Raw genomic sequence first — 19,687 nt, 5'->3', positions numbered from 1 at the left:
AAGACAATGGTAAGTCTACTGATCTCCCCTCTTTCCCATTTCATAAAGGAAGAAATCATAATAGCTGTATTCGTTTGTTGCTAAGGCGCTGTCACACCTTATGTGGATAGGATCGTCTTGCATAGGCATTTTTCCCCACAACAAATTGGCGACTCCACTGGGGAATTCGTTTATTCATTTCATTTTTGTTTTCGTCATTTTTGTTTACTTCATAGACTTGACAGCAACAATTGAACTGCATCTTTCCCAGATGCAAAGTAGAAAGTTGTTGCTTTGATCCAGTTGCTGGACTTGTCTATGGTCTAAACAATAGATCCCCAAATGATTTGATGATCCTTGTGATAGTCTTTAGTACCCTATCAAAGCATCCCTCTGTTTATACCTTGCTTGTGTTTCTGATTTGGCTTGAAACAGTTGATTTTTGAGCATTTTGTGACGCAGAACCCAGGGGAAATGAGAGTTTCTCCTTCAGCGCAACTGTTGTGAAGGCAGTCTGCATTTCAACGCAGGTCCCGAAGGGGCTACCTACGCTGAATGTCAAGTCCTCAGTGTTGAGGTTGCGCTGAACCAGTTTGGCCTTGTGCAGCTGGGGTTCTTTGTCCTCTGTTGCCCTGTTTTGATCTCTATTTTTTGTAGCCTTTAACCAGCATAGGTACCAGTCTGATAAACCTTTTCTTTGCTTAGATTCTGCCTCCCTTTGTACAAAAAGACTTTGAATGTTTTTATGTGTTTGTGGCGTCATTTACAGTTTTCCTTTGCTTGAGTAAAGTAGTCATCCTGTAGCCTTTGATTCAGATCTAATTGATTGTGATCTTAGAAGAGAGTTCATTGGCTGTTTGCAGATTGATTATAGGTTTACTTTTGCTTATTGGTTTGAATTTGTCTCTTTCAAAGTGTCAAAACAAGTCTTTATTTCGAAAATCGCAAAGTGATTGTAATCTCTTCTACCCTTGTTGATTTCGAAGAAAGTAAACTTGTTTGTATTGATCATCTTAAAAGCAAATTCAAGTTGTGCAAAAAGCTTTCTTTGTAGGCATTTATACTAAGAAAGTGGAAAACAAACACCTGCATTGTGCATTTTGCATTTGATAGTTTGCATGTTGGATTTAGGGAAAGTGCATTAGAGTGTGCTGATTGCTCTTTGAGAAAAGATAGTGTTATTCTTTTCCCTTAGTAGCTACGATTTTCAAAGTTGAAAAGATAATAAAGCTTGCTTATCATCTTAGACTGCATTTAGGAATTTGTATCATACATCTCGTGGTGAACCTTGAAAGGAAAACTTTAAAAAGATCAACCTAAAATAAACTGAATGAACCTAACAACGCTTTGTAACATAACGCACAACATAGAGGTCTAGGCTAGAGACGTGTTCCGGCGTCGTTAAGCCTAGTGACTGTCGATCTCGAAGAAGGTGGGTGATTCCTCCTGAGAGATGGTAGCGCTAGTATGGATTGTGCTCCCACGTACCGTCGTGTATATATTGGGAGACCCCTATAGTCATATATCTTTTATCCTTACGAAGCCGTGTCAGCCGCCCTACTGATCGCAATGCAGTGAACACAGCATTCACGAAGATCGACTGCCCGTACCTTAAAAAGTATTCTGCGGTTTTGCGAAAAGTTTGGCACACCCTCTGCCTAGAACTCCAGAGCAGTTTCTTTTGGCCTTTTTCAGACTCTATAATAGAAAAAGTCCATCCGAGCATTTGTCACTTCGGGATCGTTAAAACATCGAAGGAGACTAGAGTCATCTTTAGCTTTTTCTTGACTCTTTAAAAGTGAAAAAGCAAGTTGTGTCTAAAGCGTCGTTAATAATTTATTTTAAATGGAACAATCACCCTTTAATCCTGCGTTGATCTTTAGGTTGAAAAGATGGAGCACACCAACCAAGAAATTCCTCTTGGTGGAAATCCTAGTCCCTTCTCCTCTTGGGGAGATTTTGGTGCGCCCCACATGGCCACATTGTCGCTTCCAGGACTGACAATTGGCCTACCAGTTTGGCTCTTTTCAACCAGTTTCGTTCAGAACACCAACATTCCTGAACAGTCGAGTCAACAGTTAGATCAGACAAGAGTTGCCTCCCAGCCTTCAACTTCATCTTCCTCCCCGCCTTCCTCTTCGCTTGACGGAACTGGTCGAATTAAAAACTAGGTTCCTAAGGAGAAGAAGGAGAAGAAGAAGAAAGAGAAGAAGAAGAAGGAGCCTAAGGCGACTGGGCAGAAACAAGTGTCATCTAACAAAAATCCACACACCGCACTCGTAAGGCCTAAATCGCCATATGCAAGGGAGACCACTTCCATAGAGACTGTCTCTGTATCCCCTGGATACTAAGAGACTGGTCCCCTCGTTTGCACAATTCGGTAGCATCAAACTCTGATAGCCATGTTGATTGCTCACCGTCAACTAGTGGGAGTGAAGCCCTAGGATAGAGCGGGAAAGCTAAATTTCCCTGCAGACTGTGTGAAGGCGATCACGCCATCCACCGTTGTCCCTTCTTAGACGAGGCAAAAAGAGTTCTAGAAGATCGCCCGATTTTACGAGTGCATCTCCCTCCTGGATATCAAAGACTCCTGCCAAGTCCCTCACTAGTTGAAAACCCGGCTAACCCACCCAGGTGGTCAGTCGAAGCACCTGTCATTGAAGATGAACCGTCTAGATCCATGCCTGACGAAAGTCAAAAGGTTGATACGGTAGTTGACTGAGTTTTTCCTTCAGAGGCTCCATCTTCGAATGACACCATCACAGAGGAGAATAAACACGACACCGTCCAGGTTCTCTTCATCAGCACTAACTCTAATGATCAAGGGGGCAATGCCACCATTCCTTTATCGCAGGAAGGAAGTTCATCAGATCGATATCCGGCCGTCTATTCGGTCCCACCACCAAGCAACCTGGTTGTGTCCTTTGATTGGAACCAACTAGGCAGACCCCGGTTGCCAGCCAGTATACCATTCAGAATTATTTGTCAAATATACAAAATGGTAATGGCTAGCACTATCATTGATGAGGGGGCATCTGTGAGTATCCTTTCCTCTATTGCTTGGAAAGCGCTTGGTTTGCCAGCGCTTTTGCCCGAGATGAGAAGTCTATCGGGCTTTGATAAAGGAACCAGTCGACCTTTAGGGATCCTCCCCAATGTGCCTATAACATTGAAAGGGAAGACCGTTCAAATGAACGTGATGGTCATTCAAGGACCCTTGGATTATAACCTACTCCTTGGACGAGACTATATATATTGCATGGGAACTGTAGTCTCCTCACTCTTTAGAGTAATGTGTTTTCCGCATGAAGGAAGAATGGTCAAGCTCGTGGACCAACTTTCGTTTCCCAGATCACACATCGAAAATAGTCATGTACCATCCCTAAATGGTTATTCATGCAAGAAGTGTCTCAACCCACGGTCCATCCTCCTGATGAGCGCGAGTAATCCGGGAGGATATGACTGGAACCCAGGGGGCATGCGTCCTGGCCTGCTTCGGCAGGAAAACTTTGGGTATAGGGTAGGTTTCCGTGGGAGAATATGACTAGTCTGTACCCCGTCCGTGGTTGGAAGATGGGTTGTTCTAGAATAGGATTCTTTTGTCAAAGTTATGTGAGAGGGCGGAGGTCATCACTCACCTCTCTCTATTTCGGTAGACATTGTCGAGGAAGTGTTTTGTTTGAAAGATTAACGAGACAAACTTTGGGTAACCTGAAAGAGGTAGGCCTCTCCCGGTGAAACGAAAGTTTTGATGGCAGAAAAGTAGAGGTAACCTTGAAACTCTGTTTTATACCTGGGGGCATGCGAACCATTTGGAGTGCAAGCAAGGGGCGACTATTTATTTTTTAAATTTTTAGGTCCTCCCTTTAAACCTGTAGGTCTAACCCTTTAAACTCGTAGGATTAGTCGTTTCCGAACTTGCATAAAGAAAGGATGGGGAGCAAAGCTTAGTGAGATGAAGCTCCATAAAAAATAGAATCTTGATGAGACACTCTTATCAAATGACTGGGTAATCGAGCAGTTTTAGCATAAAGTTCATGCTCGTTAAAAAATAAACACAAGATCCGAGCAGTTTTAACGCGGTCTTCATGCTCGTTAAAAAATAAATATAAGCAGTGAGCAGAGTTTCCTCCAGTGTTTAAGCTCATTTTTAATTAAAAAATGAACCTATCCCGGTAAATAACCACTGTGATTGTAAATTTATCAGCCGTTAAAGCCTTGGTCGTGTTTGCACCTGCCGCCTCCACTTTTCATTTGTCCGATCGTTCACCTCCATATGATTGTTTACCCATTTTGAGGAACAGCTGCGAAGAGTGATTTCGCCTAGCCATCCTTGTGACACTGCCGTGATTGGAAAATTCCAACCTGTATCTGGAATCAGTTTCTATCCCTGTTTATCACTCGTTCCTCAAAAGACGAGTCTTCTTTAAGCTCTTTTCAATTGACTCGTAAAATATGAAAAGATTGTCGAGTTTTGGCCTTCCAGCTCGTTAAAGGACAGGAAGAGCTATCCCTCCTCTAGATTTTAATCTTTTTGGACCTGAGGGATTATTGCACAAAAAGGTCGAGCGCTTGTTTTATTCGGCTCGTTAAAATTATCGAAAACTCATCCCTTCTGTATTGTTTTATACTTTTTCGAACTTAAGGGATTAGATGACGAAAACGATATTTTGGAGTTAACTTTATGTACCTTTTCAGACTCTCTAAAAATGAAAAGGACCGAGTTATCCTTGTCGTTAGACTCGTTAAAATTGTTAAATAGCGACAAACTTGTCTTTAGACGAGAATGAGTTTCACTATCGCTAAGCTCGTTAAAACATAGCAATGGGCTTGCCCGAAGGGCAGGTTATAGAACAAGCATATGTTATCCTCCTCAAGCTTGACAAAAATAAAGAGGTACTGGTCAGCAATGACTGGGGAAAAATTGGGAAAAAATCAAGAAAACTTTGATGGTAGCAGGTCGCTCTTGAACATGACACTTTTCCTCCGTATCACAATCGGGTTGGGTCGTTTCATTCACCGGTCACATCACCATGGTCTCGCCGTACCATCCATATTTGGGGTAATGCTACCGATCCATCGCATCAGTGTCGCCATATGTTCAAGAGAAGTCGTTCAGAAAGAGTCAACCAGGTCCCATCCACTGCCATACATTATCCTTCATCCATTCATGACCGCCACCCTGAATCATATGTCACAGATCGTTTTCACCTCCATTAAAATCATTAGCTCCGTTCCGTGTCACTGATGTGGGATTCATCAAGGCCCTCCTTTGATGGATCGCTTCTTGTAGACATCAGCTCATTATCCAAGAAGTTGATCTAGGAACAACCCCTTCAGTACTTTGAAGCTTGCATGCCTCAATGGCAAGTTTCTCACTTCCGGCGACAGGTATACATCAATGACCTTCAACCAGAAGATTTTGCGTGGTGTTCGACGCCGAGTCCTTTATGCACACCACGTGAATTGTACTGCAGTACCTTGAGGTTCATTATCATTATTGTTGATTCCTCTCGCGCTTGTTAACGGTTTACATCATTGACCGGTAATCAAGCGATGTCTTTCCATGTTCGACTTCAGCGCAATTCTCACATGGATCGACTTGTACTTAGAGTGAAGATCGAACGAGTTTGAAGACCCCGGATCTAGTTTCATCCATCCGGGCTGCGATATATATTCAGGAAAAATAAAGACATTTGACATGTACATCATTGCAGCAAATGATCATCCTACTCAAAGGATGATAATTTCGCCAAAATTATCAGTCTACCATCAGACGATCGTCTGTTCTATGTACAAAAATGAATTTATAAAGCTGAGCATGGGAATGCCCGCCTCAGCTAGATCATGAAAGCAGTATGAATCATAATGTATCGTATTTTATTTTATTACAGGTCTCCTCCCAGCAGATGGATGAACTTCGGACCCTCCTGGATAAAGCATTTCACCCGATAAACGACCTCATACTTTAGGGGGCAACTGTTATAGACATTTTTGTGCCTTACAGCATGAAGCATGAAATGTCCATAATCTAAGGGATCCAAAGTCCCTAAACATGTTGTTCCTACCCCTAGAGGAACAAGGCAAACCAACCACAGCAATTCACAGAAGTTCTCCACCTGAAATCACTCAAAAACAAGCCAATTCTGGATCATGTCAACTGCTCCACTGAGCATCTGCGCTGAATGTCAACTGCTCCACTGTCTACCTGCATTGAATGTCAACTCCAACAAAGGCTACCTACGTTGAGCGTAATTGGACAAGTGGCAGGCTCATTCCTCAATGTGTCAATGCCCAGGAAGCTTCCAAAATGACACTTGCATCAAGGAATTCGACTGGTGATGAGTAAGAGGTTCCAAATCTCCAAGTGGAAGCAAGAACCTCCAAGTGGACTCAAGAACTGAGAGAGGGAGAGGACACTAGTCAGATCTCAAGCTGACTCATCCTCTCTCCAAAACATCTATATATAGATCTCTCCTCCATGAGATCTAGAGGCTGGAATTTTGTTATTGCAAAGAATTGTTGTTGGTTTGGGACTGGATCATTGGGTGCTTAATGCTTTGAAGGGAGCTGAAGAAGGAATTCCATTCTGTTGGGAAGGAGATGCTGGATTGGAGCCCTATGGGTTGTATCTCTTCCTGAACCCTGTTACTTATCAATAAAGCTATCTTGGTTTGCTCCTATATGCTGGTGTATTTGTATAATTGCATTAGTGTATTTGATTTGTTTCTAATCCTGAATCATTTATGAAATTGTATATTTGCCTTTGTGTTGTGTTCTTCTCTTGTCGCAAGTAGTTGTTCTCTTGTCACAGGTAGCTGTTCTCTTGTGATCTCGTGGGATTCAAGTAGCTATTCTCTTGAGCAAGTGAGGAGACAAGTAGCTGTGGACACCCAAAGAGAAGAGGATCTAGATCGAGGGACAACCGAAAGACAACGGTAAGTCTACCGATCTCCCCTCTTTCCCATTTCATAAAGGAAGAAATCATAATAGCTGTATTCGTTTGTTGCTAAGGCGCTGTCACACCTTATGTGGATAGGATCGTCCTGCATAGGCATTTTTCCCCACAACACTTTGCAATAACAAAATTCCAGCCTCCAGATCTCATGGAGGAGAGATCCATATATAGATGTTTGGAGAGAGGATGAGTCAGCTTGAGATCTGACTAGTGTCCTCTCCCTCTGTCAGTTCTTGAGTCCACTTGGAGGTTCTTGATTCCACTTGGAGATTTGGAACCTCTTACTCATCACCAGTCGAATTCCCTGAGGCAAGTGTCATTTTGGAAGCTTCCTGGGTTTTGACACCTTGAGAAATGAGCCTGCCACTTGTCCATTCTCGTTCAGCGCAGGTAGCTAGTGTTCCAGTTGACATTCAACGTAGGTAGCCAATGTTGGCTTTGACATTCAGCGCAAACAACTAGTGTAGCCACTGAAATGATCCTGAATTGACTTGTTTTTGAGCAGTTTCAGGTGGAGAACTTTTGTGAATTGCTATGGTTTGTTAGCCTTGTTCCTCTAGGGGTAGGAACAACATGTTTAGAGACTTTGGATCCCTTAGATTATGGACATTTCATGCTCAGTACTGTAAGGCACAAAAATGTCTATAACAGTTGCCCCCTAAAGTATGAGGCTGTTTATCGGGCGAAATGCTTTATCAGGGGGATCCGAAGTTCATCCAATGCTGGGAGGAGACCTGTAATAAGATACAATACAATACATTATTTTTCATACTGCTTTCATGATCTAGCTGAGGCGGGCATTCCCATGCTCAGCTTTATAAATACATTTTTCTGTACATAGAACAGACAATCGTCTGATGGTAGACTGATACTTTTGATGAAATTATCATCCTTTGAGTAGGATGATTATCTGCTGCAATGATGTACATGTCAATGTCTTTACCTTTCCTGAATATATATCGCAGCTCGGATGGATGAAACTAGATCCGGGGTCTTCAAACTCGTTCGATCTTCACTCTAAGTACAAGTCGATCCATGTGAGAAATGTTTTGAAGTCGAACATGGAAAGACATCGCTTGATTACCGGTCAATGATGTAAACCGTTAACAAGCGCGAGAGGAATCACCGATAATGATAATGACCCTCAAGGTACTGCAGTACAATTCACGTGGTGTGAATAAAGGACTTGGCGTCGAACACCACGCAAAATCTTTTGGTCGAAGGTCATTGATGTATACCTGTCGCCGGAAGTGAGAAACTTGCCATTGTGGCATGCAAGCTTCAAAGTACTGAAGGGGGTGTTCCTAGATCAACTTCTTGGATAATGAGCTGATGTCGACAAGAAGCGATCCGTCACAGGAGGGCCTTAATGAATCCCACATCAGTGACATGGAACAGAGCTAATGATTTTAATGGAGGTGAAAATGATCTGTGACATATGATTCAGGGTGGCGGTCATGAAAGGATGAAGGATAATGTATGGGAGTGGATGGGACACGGTTGACTCTTTCTGAACAACTTCTCTTGAACATGTGGCGACACTGATATGATGGATCGGTAGCATTACCCCAAATATGGATGGTATGGCGAGACCATGGATGTGACCGGTGAATGAAACAACCCAACCCGATTGTGGTACGGAGGAAAAGTGTCATGTTCAAGAGCGACTTGCTACCATCAAAGTTTTCTTTAGTTTCTCCCAATTTTTCCCCAGTCATTGCTGACCAGTACCTCTTTATTTTTGTCAATCTTGAGGAGGATAACATATGCTTGTTCTATAACCTGCCCTTCGGGCAAGCCCATTGCTATGTTTTAACGAGCCTAGCGATAGTCAAACTCGTTCTCGTCTAAAGACAAGTTTGTCACTATTTAATGATTTTAACGAGTCTAACGACAAGGATAACTCAGCTCTTTTCATTTTTAGAGAGTCTGAAAAGATAAAGTTAACTCCAAAAGTCCTCTTTCGTCATCTAATCCCTTAAGTCCGAAAAAGTATAAAAAAATACAGAAGGGATGAGTTTTCGATAGTTTTAACGAGCCGAATAAAACAAGCGCTCAATCTTTTTGTACAATAATCCCTCAGGTCCAAAAAGATTAAAATCTAGAGGAGGGATAGCTCTTCCTATCCCTTTAACGAGCTGGAAGGCCAAGGACTCGGCAATCTTTTCATATTTTACGATTCAGCTGAAAAGAGCTTAAAGAAGACTCGTCTTTTGAGGAACGAGTGATAAACAGGGTTAGCAACTGATTCCAGGTACAGGTTGGAATTTTCCAATCACGGCAGTGTCACAAGGATGGCTAGGTGAAATCACTCTTCGCAGCTGTTCCTCAAAATGGGTAAACAATCATATGGAGGTGAATGATCGGCCAAATGAAAAGTGGAGGTGACGGTGCAAACACGACCAAGGCTTTAATGGCTGATGATATTACATTCACAGTGGTTATTTACCGGGATAGTTCATTTTTTAACGAGCTTAAACGCGGGTGGAAACATTTGCTCGATCTTATGTTTATTTTTTAACGAGCATGAACTATGTGCTAAAACTGCTCAGATCTTGCGTTTATTTTTTAACGAGCATGAACTTTGTGCTAAAACTGCTCGAATACCCAGTCATATGATAAGAGTGTCTCATCAAGATTCTATTTTTTTATGGAGCTTCATCTCACTAAGCTTTGCTCTGCATCCTTTCTTTATGAAAGTTAGGAAACGGCTAACCCAAAAAACAGATAAATAACCGCTCTTTGCTTGCACTCCAAAAGGTTTGCTTGCCCCCAGGTATAAAGTATGATTTCAAGGTTACCCCTCAATTTGCAGATAAAACATTTGTTTTACCAGGAGAGGCCTACCTCTTTCAGGCTACCCAAAGATTGTTTTGTTAGTCTTTCAAACAAAACACTTCCTCAGCAATGTCTACCGAAATAGAAAAAGGTGAGCGGCGATGCCCACCAACTCACATAACTTTGACAAAAGAATCTTATTCTAGAATAACACCTCTTCCTCTACGGACGGGGTACAGACTAGTCATATTCTCCCACGGAAACCTACTCTATACCCAAAGTTTCCCTGCCGAAGCAGAGTAAGACGCATGCCCCCTAGGTTCCAGTCATATCCTCCCGGATTACTCGCGCTCATCAGGAGGACGGACCGTGGGTTGAGACACTTCTTGCGTGAATAGACCATTTATGGATGGTACATGACTATTTGCGATGCGTGATCGGGGAAACGAAAGTTGGTCTACGAGCTTGACCATTCTTCCTTCATGCGGAAAACACATTACTCTAAAGAGTGAGGAGACGATGGCTCCCATGCAATATATATAGTCTCGTCCAAGGAGTAGGTTATAATCCAAGTGTCCTTGAACGACCATCACGTTCATTTGAATGGTCTTCCCTTTCAATGTTATGGGCACATTGGGGAGGATCCCTAAAGGTCGACTTGTTCCTTTATCAAAGCCCGATAGATTTCTCATTTCGGGAAAAAGCGTTGGTGAACCAAGCGCTTTCCAAGCAATAGAGGAAAGGATACTCACAGATGCCCCCTCATCAATGATAGTGCCAGCCATCACCATTCTGTATATTTGAATGATAATTCTGAATGGTATGCTTGCTGGCAACCGGGGTCTGCCTAGTTGGTTCCAGTCAAAGGACACAACCAGGTTGCTTGGTGGTGGGACCGAATAGACGGCCGGATATCGCTCTGACGAACTTCCTTCCTGCGATAAAGGAATGGGGGCATTGCCACCTTGTTCATCAGAGTCAGTGTTGATGAAGAGAATTTGGACGGTGTCGTCTTTATTCTCCTCTGTGATGGTATCATTCGACGATAGAGCCTCTGAAGGAAAAACCGGGTCAACTGCCGTATCAACCTTTTGACTTTCGTCAGGCATGGATCCAGATGGTTCATCTTCAATGATAGGTGCTTCGGCTGACCACCTGGGCGGGCCAGCTGAGTTCTCAACTAGTGAAGGACTTGGCAGGAGTTTTTGATATCCAGGAGGAAGTTGCGCTCATAAAATCGGGCGATCTTCCAGAACTCTTTTAGCCTCGTCTAATAAGGGACAACGGTGGATGGCGTGATCGCCTTCACACAGTTTGCAGGGAAATCTAGATTTCCCTCTCTGTCCTGGGACTTCACTTTCACTAGTCGACGGTGAGCAGTCAACATGGCTATCAGAGGTTGATGCTACCGAATTGTGCAAACGGGGAGACTAGTCCCTTAGTATTCAAGGGATACAGGGAAAATCTCTATGGAAATGGTCTCCCTTTCATATGACACATGGCGATTTAGGCTTGGTCAGTGCTGTGTGTGGATTGTTGTCAGATGACACTTGTTTGCCCCCAGTCGCCTTTGGCTCCTTCTTCTTCTTCTCTTTCTTCTTATTTTCCTTCTTCTCCTTAGGAACCTGGTTTTTTGTTTTACCAGTTCCGTCAAGCGAAGAGGAAGGAGGTGAGGAAGAGTTAGATGAAGTAGAAGGCTGGTTGGCAACTCTGGTCTGGTCTAACTATTGACTCGACTGTTCAGGAATGGTGGTGTTCTGAATGACATTGGTTGAAAAGAGCCAGACCGGCAGGCCAATTGTCAGTCCTGGAAGCGACAATGTGGCCATGTGGGGCGCACCAACATCTCCCCAAGAGGAGAAGGGACTAGGATTTCCACCAAGGGGAATTCCTTGGTTGGTGTGCTCCATTTTTTCAACCTAAAGATCAACGTAGGAATTAAAGGGTGATTGTTCCGTTTAAAATAAATTTTAACGACGCTTTAGACACAACTTGCTTTTTCAATTTTAAAGAGTCGAGAAAAAGCTAAAGATGACTCTAGTCTCCTTCGATGTTTTAACGAGCCCGAAGTGACAAATTCCCGGATGGAATTTTTCCATTATAGAGTCTGAAAAAGGCCAAAAGGAACTGCTCTGGAGTTCTAGGCAGAGAGTGTGCCAAACTTTTCGCAAAACCGCAGAATACTTTTTAGGGTACGGGCGGTCGATCTTCCCGAATGCTGTGTTCAGTGCATTGCGATCATTAGGGCGGCCGACACGGCTTCCTAAGTGTTATCACTGAGAACTGCAGTTGCATGTATATAAGTTAAGTCCAAAATTTCATGGGTAAAAATGAATGTTATATGGTTGTTCTCCTATGTTTACCATTTAGGTGTCATGTTCTTCAATGATATTGTTGAGAATCATTTTCAAAATCACGAGTCATCCTTCATCATGATTGAGTAAGATATGTCTTGTCTCGTATGTGTCATTTGTCCTTTTTCGCAGTTTCGCAGCACCTTTCCGCAGTTTCGCAGCACTGTTTGATTGGCTGATTTTGCAGCGTAGTAATGTTTTATCCTTTTCGTAGCGCCAGCCATTTCGCAGCACATGTCACTGAATTATAACTGTCTGCGCTACGAAATCGCGGATTCGGGATTTTGCAGCGCACATTCTCAAAATGTCATGTCCAGGGATGAGTCATTATGTCCGGTCGGATTGTTGTCAGTTTATGTACCTTCCAAACAATTAAGAGGCATCATTTCCCCAATAGGTTCAGAGTCATGCACATTAAGTTCATTTAAATATCCTTGTCATGCATGGTTGTGTCATGATGTTCTATTATTATTATTTGAAGCGGCCAGCTTACATGTTAAGCTATTTGAATTGTAATGAGCCCGAATTTCTTCTTCAAGAGAGCTGCATTGCAAGCGAGCCCGTGTTCTAAAGTTTGAAGTTGCCTGTTGAGTTGAAGCTGCCGGTGTTACTGTGTGCAAAAGTTTTCAAGGCGTAATGGAGAAGAAAGAGCATCGATCAGGAAGGTGTCAAAGAGCAGAACCCGAAGGATTAGACTTGACATTGAGGGAGGAAGGTGTTAAAAAGGCCTTCAAAGACGCTGGTTGCTGGAGTTTTTGTGAAAAGCTGAAGGGAGGACACACTCAGGTAACAAAAGAATTTGCATTGAATTTTACAGGCTTGAGTTCCAAAGTATCTATGTTAGAATTCCCAGTGTCTCCAGAGGCTATTGCTAGGGTGACTGAGATTCCTAGAGGAGGCCAGGAGTGGTTCAAAAATTTCAAGTTTGATATGAGCCCCTGTAAAATATTCTTGAAGGAAGCCTATGTGAATGAAGATTTGACCAAGGCTGTACCTAGAAGTTATGTTAAGGAGAGTTATGCTATGCTTCTTACTTGTATTCAAAAATATTTAACTTGTGAGGGCAGGTATAACAAAGTTTATTCATATCATTTCAAGTTGTTGCTGCATTTCATGGGTAAAGCACCTATAGATCTCCCATTCTACTTGTTTCGAAGCCTCAGTAAGATGTGTGATAAAATTCAATTGAGGAAGGACGATTGTGAGTCATCACTGTTTCATCATGGCCTAGTTAAACTATTAGTGATGGATGCCTTGCAAAAGATTGGTAGGGATTGGGATTCTTTCATTTATATGGCCAGGTTCCAGAGCAAGACAGGCCTCACCCCACAGCCACTCAGAGAAAGAGAAGAATTGATGGAGGAACCCACTATTGCTGAGCTTAGGAAGGAGGCTAGTGAGAAAAAGAAAGTTAAATCTCAGATGAACAAACCAGTCAAACCCTTGATTATTAAAGAGCCATCTCAACCACCTCAGTCATCATCAAAGGGAAAAGTCAAGCAAAAGAAGGATGTTCATGGATCAGCTGAATCTGAAAAAGCATCAAGAGTTAAAACTAGGGGTCAACTAAGCAAGGAGAAAGGTAAATCAGTGGCTGTGGAAGAAAGTCCAATTTCAAAGGCCAGTCTAAGTGACCTACTTGAGGCTATTGAATTTGAACAGGGAGAACCAGTGCATCTTGAACCCATGCATATTGATTTGACCCAATCTTCTCCTGAGAGTACTAAGAAGTCAAAAGCTTCGAAAAGATTAAGGTTTGATGAGCCTAGTGAGGTGTTTATGTTCAAGCCAAGAAGGCTAGTTACAAGGAAGCAAATTAAAGAAGCTGAGAAAGTGAATAAAGAAGAAGAAGCTGTAAAGGAGAAAGTGCATAAGGCAAAGAAGGCTGTAAAGTCACCCAGAACTGAGGTAATTGATGTTTTGACAAAAACAGTGGAGGCAGTCAAACATAAAGACAAGGATAAGAAGGTCATCATCACCCAAGGGGGAAATGTGATTGCCATAAAGAGTCAAGTGAAGACAGCCATGAAAGATCAGGTGGGAGCAGCCAAAGAAGAAATTGTCAAAGCCAAAAATGTGACTAAGGAGCGTGCAGTTAGGTATGCCAATTATAAAAGAGCTGCGTTGAAGGGCAGCAAAAACTTAATGGGTCAGACAGATTCTGTGGCTGATGTATATACTTGGACTGTCCCAGCTCTAAAACAAGCTAAACTCCTCAGACAAATGAACCTGACTCTGAGAGCTAAAAACAAAGCTTTAAAGAAAGAAGTTTCAAATTTGAAGATGCAGCTAGGTCAGCTAGCTCATTGATTTGAGGAAAAGGTGATATTTTCAGTTTTGGTCAATTTTGTTTGAGTTTCACTATTTTTGAAGTCATCTAAGTGTTTGGCACCTGTAGAGGAGGTTTGAAAAGTTAAAAGTTCAAGTAAAGGAAGCTTTAGTGCAAATGCATTCTGTTTTGGTAAAAACAGCAGTTTCGTAGCGCGCTACGAAACTGCTGTAGGTGCTGTTTTATAAGGAAGATGAGCAGTTTAATGGTGAGGTCAGCAGATTTTTGAAGGAAACACCAAAGTAATGAAAGAGATATCACTCAAGGCTATCCTAGCTATTCAGAGAATGACAGGTGGACCTTTTGGTAAAGGTAAAATTTTTGTCTCAAGTTAAATTTTTGTAAAGCTACTTTATGACAAGTTAGGGTTTAGCAGAATGGCATACGAGGAGTATCTTTTTGGTTCATACACCTGGCTATCCATGAAGCTTCCAACGCATTTGAAGTATGGTGAGGCTCGTAAGTTTTGGGTTATTAAAGGAGCTGGGACATGTTGCTTGATTTTCAGAGGATGGTAGGAGACAGGGACCATAAAAATAGGGGTTTTGATCCTAATGATAAATGATCCATCAGCGCCTTCAGGTATCCAAAGTCAGCGTTCCTTGCACCTGTAGCTCAGTCATCTCAGCCTAACCAACAGAAGACAACTGTCAAAGATCAAGAAAAGAATCATGCTACGAGGAGATGAAATTAGAGTTTTAGTTTGATTAGGACTCTTTGTAATTACAGCTCCACACTTTGTGTATTTAATGAGTCTGTTTAAAGTAGATAAGGATAGTTAATGATAAGTCATCGAGCTCCCCTCATGCTGGAGGAGGAGACTCAAAGTAGTTAAGTTTGTTTTCCTATATATAGTGAAAACTCTGATGTAATTGAGGTTGGATATTTTTTGGAAAAACAGAGTTTTATATTGGCTGATGAAAAAGACTTGTTGCAGTAATATAATAGATTACTTTTTCTTCTCAAGATTCATATTGTGTTCAAATTCTCAAGATGTATGTGGTTTTGTCTTATCTTTCATATTTTACAGCTCTATAGATGTGCAATCACTCTGAATTCACCTAGTTGCTCAGATTTCCTATGCATATTTATGAGTTGAGGTTCCTTTGAAAAATGTTTTGAGTGTTTAGACATTATATGCCTTGACTTCCATGAATGAGTAGTTGATAGTTTACTGGAATGGTGTTTGACTCCATGAGCCCAATGGAAGAAATCTTATGTTGTCTGTCCAACCAGCATGTTTATTAAGTGTTCATTTCAAGAGTTAGCCCTCTTAGTGTCAATCATAATCAGTAGTTTGTCTTGAGAGAGCCCTCTCAGGTTAGGGAGGCTAATCCTTAGCCAAGAGTCTGGTCTGAAACAGTTACATAAAATCTTACTGATTGGCAGCCTTCAGTGTGTGATTTTGTGATAACACTAAGGATAAAGGTTTTATGCCTATAGGGGTCTCCCAATATATACGCGACGGTACGTGGGAGCACAATCCATACTGGCGCTATCGTCCCTTAGGAGGAATCACCCACCATCCACGAGATCGACAGTCACCAGGCTTAACGACGTCGAAACACATCTCTAGCCTAGACCTCTATGTTGTGCGTTATGTTACAAAGCGTTGTTAAGTTCATTCAATTTATTTTAGGTTGATCTTTTTAAAGTTTTCCTTTCAAGGTTCACCACGAGATGTATGATACAAATTCCTAAATGCAGTCTAAAGATGATAAGCAAGCTTTATATCTTTTCAACTTTGAAAATCCTAGCTACTAAGGGAAAAGAAAGACACCATCTTTTCTCAAAGAGCAATCAGCACACTCTAATTTACTTTTCCTAAATCCAAGATGCAAACTATCAAATGAAAATGCACAATGCATGTGTTTGTTTTCCGCTTTCTTAATATTGATGCCTACAAAGAAAGCTTTTTGTACAACTTTGAATTTGCTTTTAAATGACAATACAAACAAGTTTACATTTTCGAAATCAGAGAAGATAGAAGAGATTACAACACTTAACGATTTTCGAAATGAAGACTTGTTTTGAAACTTAAAAGAGACAAACTCAAACCAATAAGCAAAAGCAAATGTATAATCAATCTGTAAACAGCCAATGAACTCTCTTCTAAGATCACAATCAATAGATCTGAATCAAGGGCTACAGGATGACTATTTCACTCATGCAAAGGAAAACTGTAAATGACGCCACAAACACATAAAAACACTCACAGTCTTTTTGTACAAAAGGAGGCGGAATCTAAGCAGAGAAAAGGAGTTATCACACTGGTACCTATGCTGGTTACAGGCTGCAAAAATCAGAGATCAAAACAAGGCAAAACAGAGCAGAGAACCCCAGCTGCACAAGTCCAAACTGGTTCAGCGCAACCTCAACACAGGGGTTTTGATTTTCAGCGCAGGTATCCTTCACGGGACCTGCGCTGAAATGCAGAATCCCTTCACTGGGTCTGCACTGAAGGAGAAACTCTCGTTTCCCTCAGGTTCTGGGTCACAGATTGCTCTTTAATTCACTGTTTTAGGCCAAATAAAAGCAACAAGCAAGGTGTAATCAAAGGGATGCTTTGAAGGGCTACTAAGATTTATCACAAGGATCATCAAATCATTTGTGAATCCATTGTTCAGATCATAGACCAGTCCAGTAACTGGATCAAAGCAGCAACTGTCTACTTTGCATCCAGAAAAGATGCAGTTCGATTGTTGTTGTCAAGTCTATGAAACAAACAAATGATAGAAACACAAATAAAATGACTAAACAAATCTCCCCAGCGGAGTCGCCAATTTGTTGTGGGGAAAAATGCCTATGCAGGACGATCCTATCCACCTAAGGTGTGACAGTGCCTTAGCAACAAACGAGTACAGCTATACTGGTTTCTTCCTTTATGAAATGTGAAAGAAGAGAGATCAATAGACTTACCGGTGTCTTCCGTTTGTCCCTCGATCCGGTCTCCCTTCTCTTTGGGTGTTCACAGCTACTTGCCTTCTTGCTTATCCAGCTACAACTTCCTGCAAGATCACAAGAGAACAACTAATTGCGACAAGAGAACAGCTACTTGCGACAAGAGAAGAACACTACACAAAGACAGATATTCACATTCATAACTAGTTTAGGATTAGAAATAAACCAAATACACTAATACATTCATACATCAAAATACATCAGCATATAGGAGGAACCAAGATAGATTTATTGATGAATAACAAGGTTCAGGAAGAGATACAACCCAGAGGGCTCCAATCCAGCATCTCTTTCCCAGCAAATGGAATTCCTATCTTCAGCCCCTTCAAAGCATTAAGCACCCAATGATTCCAGTCTCAAACCAACAACAATTCTTTGCAATAACAAAATTCCAGCCTCCAGATCTCATGGAGGAGAGATCCATATATAGATGTTTGGAGAGAGGATGAGTCAGCTTGAGATCTGACTAGTGTCCTCTCCCTCTGTCAGTTCTTGAGTCCACTTGGAGGTTCTTGCTTCCACTTGGAGATTTGGAACGTCTTACTCATCACCAGTCGAATTCCCTGAGGCAAGTGTCATTTTGGAAGCTTCCTGGGTTTTGACAACTTGAGAAATGAGCCTGCCACTTGTCCATTCTCGTTCAGCGCAGGTAGCTAGTGTTCCAGTTGACATTCAACGCAGGTAGCCAGTGTTGGCTTTGACATTCATCGCAAACAGCTAGTGTAGCCACTGAAATGATCCTGAATTGACTTGTTTTTGAGCAGTTTCAGGTGGAGAACTTTTGTGAATTGTTGTGGTTTGTTAGCCTTGTTCCTCTAGGGGTAGGAACAACATGTTTAGAGACTTTGGATCGCTTATATTATGGACATTTCATGCTCAATACTGTAAGGCACAAAAATGTCTATAACAGTTGCCCCCTAAAGTATGAGGCTGTTTATCGGGCGAAATGCTTTATCAGGGGGATCCAAAGTTCATCCAATGCTGGGAGGAGACCTGTAATAAGATACAATACAATACATTATTTTTCATACTGCTTTCATGATCTAGCTGAGGCGGGCATTCCCATGCTCAGCTTTATAAATACATTTTTCTGTACATAGAACAGACAATCGTCTGATGGTAGACTGATAATTTTGATGAAATTATCATCCTTTGAGTAGGATGATTATCTGCTGCAATGATGTACATGTCAATGTCTTTATCTTTCCTGAATATATATCACAGCTCGGATGGATGAAACTAGATCCGGGGTCTTCAAACTCGTTCGATCTTCACTCTATGTACAAGTCGATCCATGTGAGAAATGTTCTGAAGTCGAACATGGAAAGACATCGCTTGATTACCGGTCAATGATGTAAACCGTTAACAAGCACGAGAGGAATCACCGATAACGATAATGACCCTCAAGGTACTGCAGTACAATTCACGTGGTGTGAATAAAGGACTTGGCGTCGAACACCACGCAAAATCTTTCGGTCGAAGGTCATTGATGTATACCTGTCGCCGAAAGTGAGAAACTTGCCATTGTGGCATGCAAGCTTCAAAGTACTGAAGGGGGTGTTCCTAGATCAACTTCTTGGATAATGAGCTGATGTCGACAAGAAGCGATCCGTCACAGGAGGGCCTTAATGAATCCCACATCAGTGACACGAAACAGAGCTAATGATTTTAATGGAGGTGAAAATGATCTGTGACATATGATTCAGGGTGGCGGTCATGAAAGGATGAAGGATAATGTATGCCAGTGGATGGGACACGGTTGACTCTTTCTGAACAACTTCTCTTGAACATGTGGCGACACTGATACGATGGATCGGTAGCATTACCCCAAATATGGATGGTATGGCGAGACCATGGATGTGACCGGTGAATGAAACAACCCAACCCGATTGTGGTACGGAGGAAAAGTGTCATGTTCAAGAGCGACTTGCTACCATCAAAGTTTTCTTTAGTTTCTCCCAATTTTTCCCCAGTCATTGCTGACCAGTACCTCTTTATTTTTGTCAAGCTTGAGGAGGATAACATATGCTTGTTCTATAACCTGCCCTTCGGGCAAGCCCATCGCTATGTTTTAACGAGCCTAGCGATAGTGAAACTCGTTCTCGTCTAAAGACAAGTTTGTCGCTATTTAATGATTTTAATGAGTCTAACGACAAGGATAACTCGGTTCTTTTCATTTTTAGAGAGTCTGAAAAGATAAAGTTAACTCCAAAAGTCCTCTTTCGTCATCTAATCCCTTAAGTCCGAAAAAGTATAAAAAAATACAGAAGGGATGAGTTTTCGATAGTTTTAACGAGCCGAATAAAACAAGCGCTCAATCTTTTTGTG

Source organism: Pinus tabuliformis, chromosome 4_2 (genome assembly GCF_031772625.1).
Source record: "Pinus tabuliformis cultivar Carrire ecotype Pingquan chromosome 4_2, CPIR1, whole genome shotgun sequence".
Taxonomy (NCBI): domain Eukaryota; kingdom Viridiplantae; phylum Streptophyta; class Pinopsida; order Pinales; family Pinaceae; genus Pinus; species Pinus tabuliformis.
Note: the sequence above shows the minus strand (reverse complement) of the source record.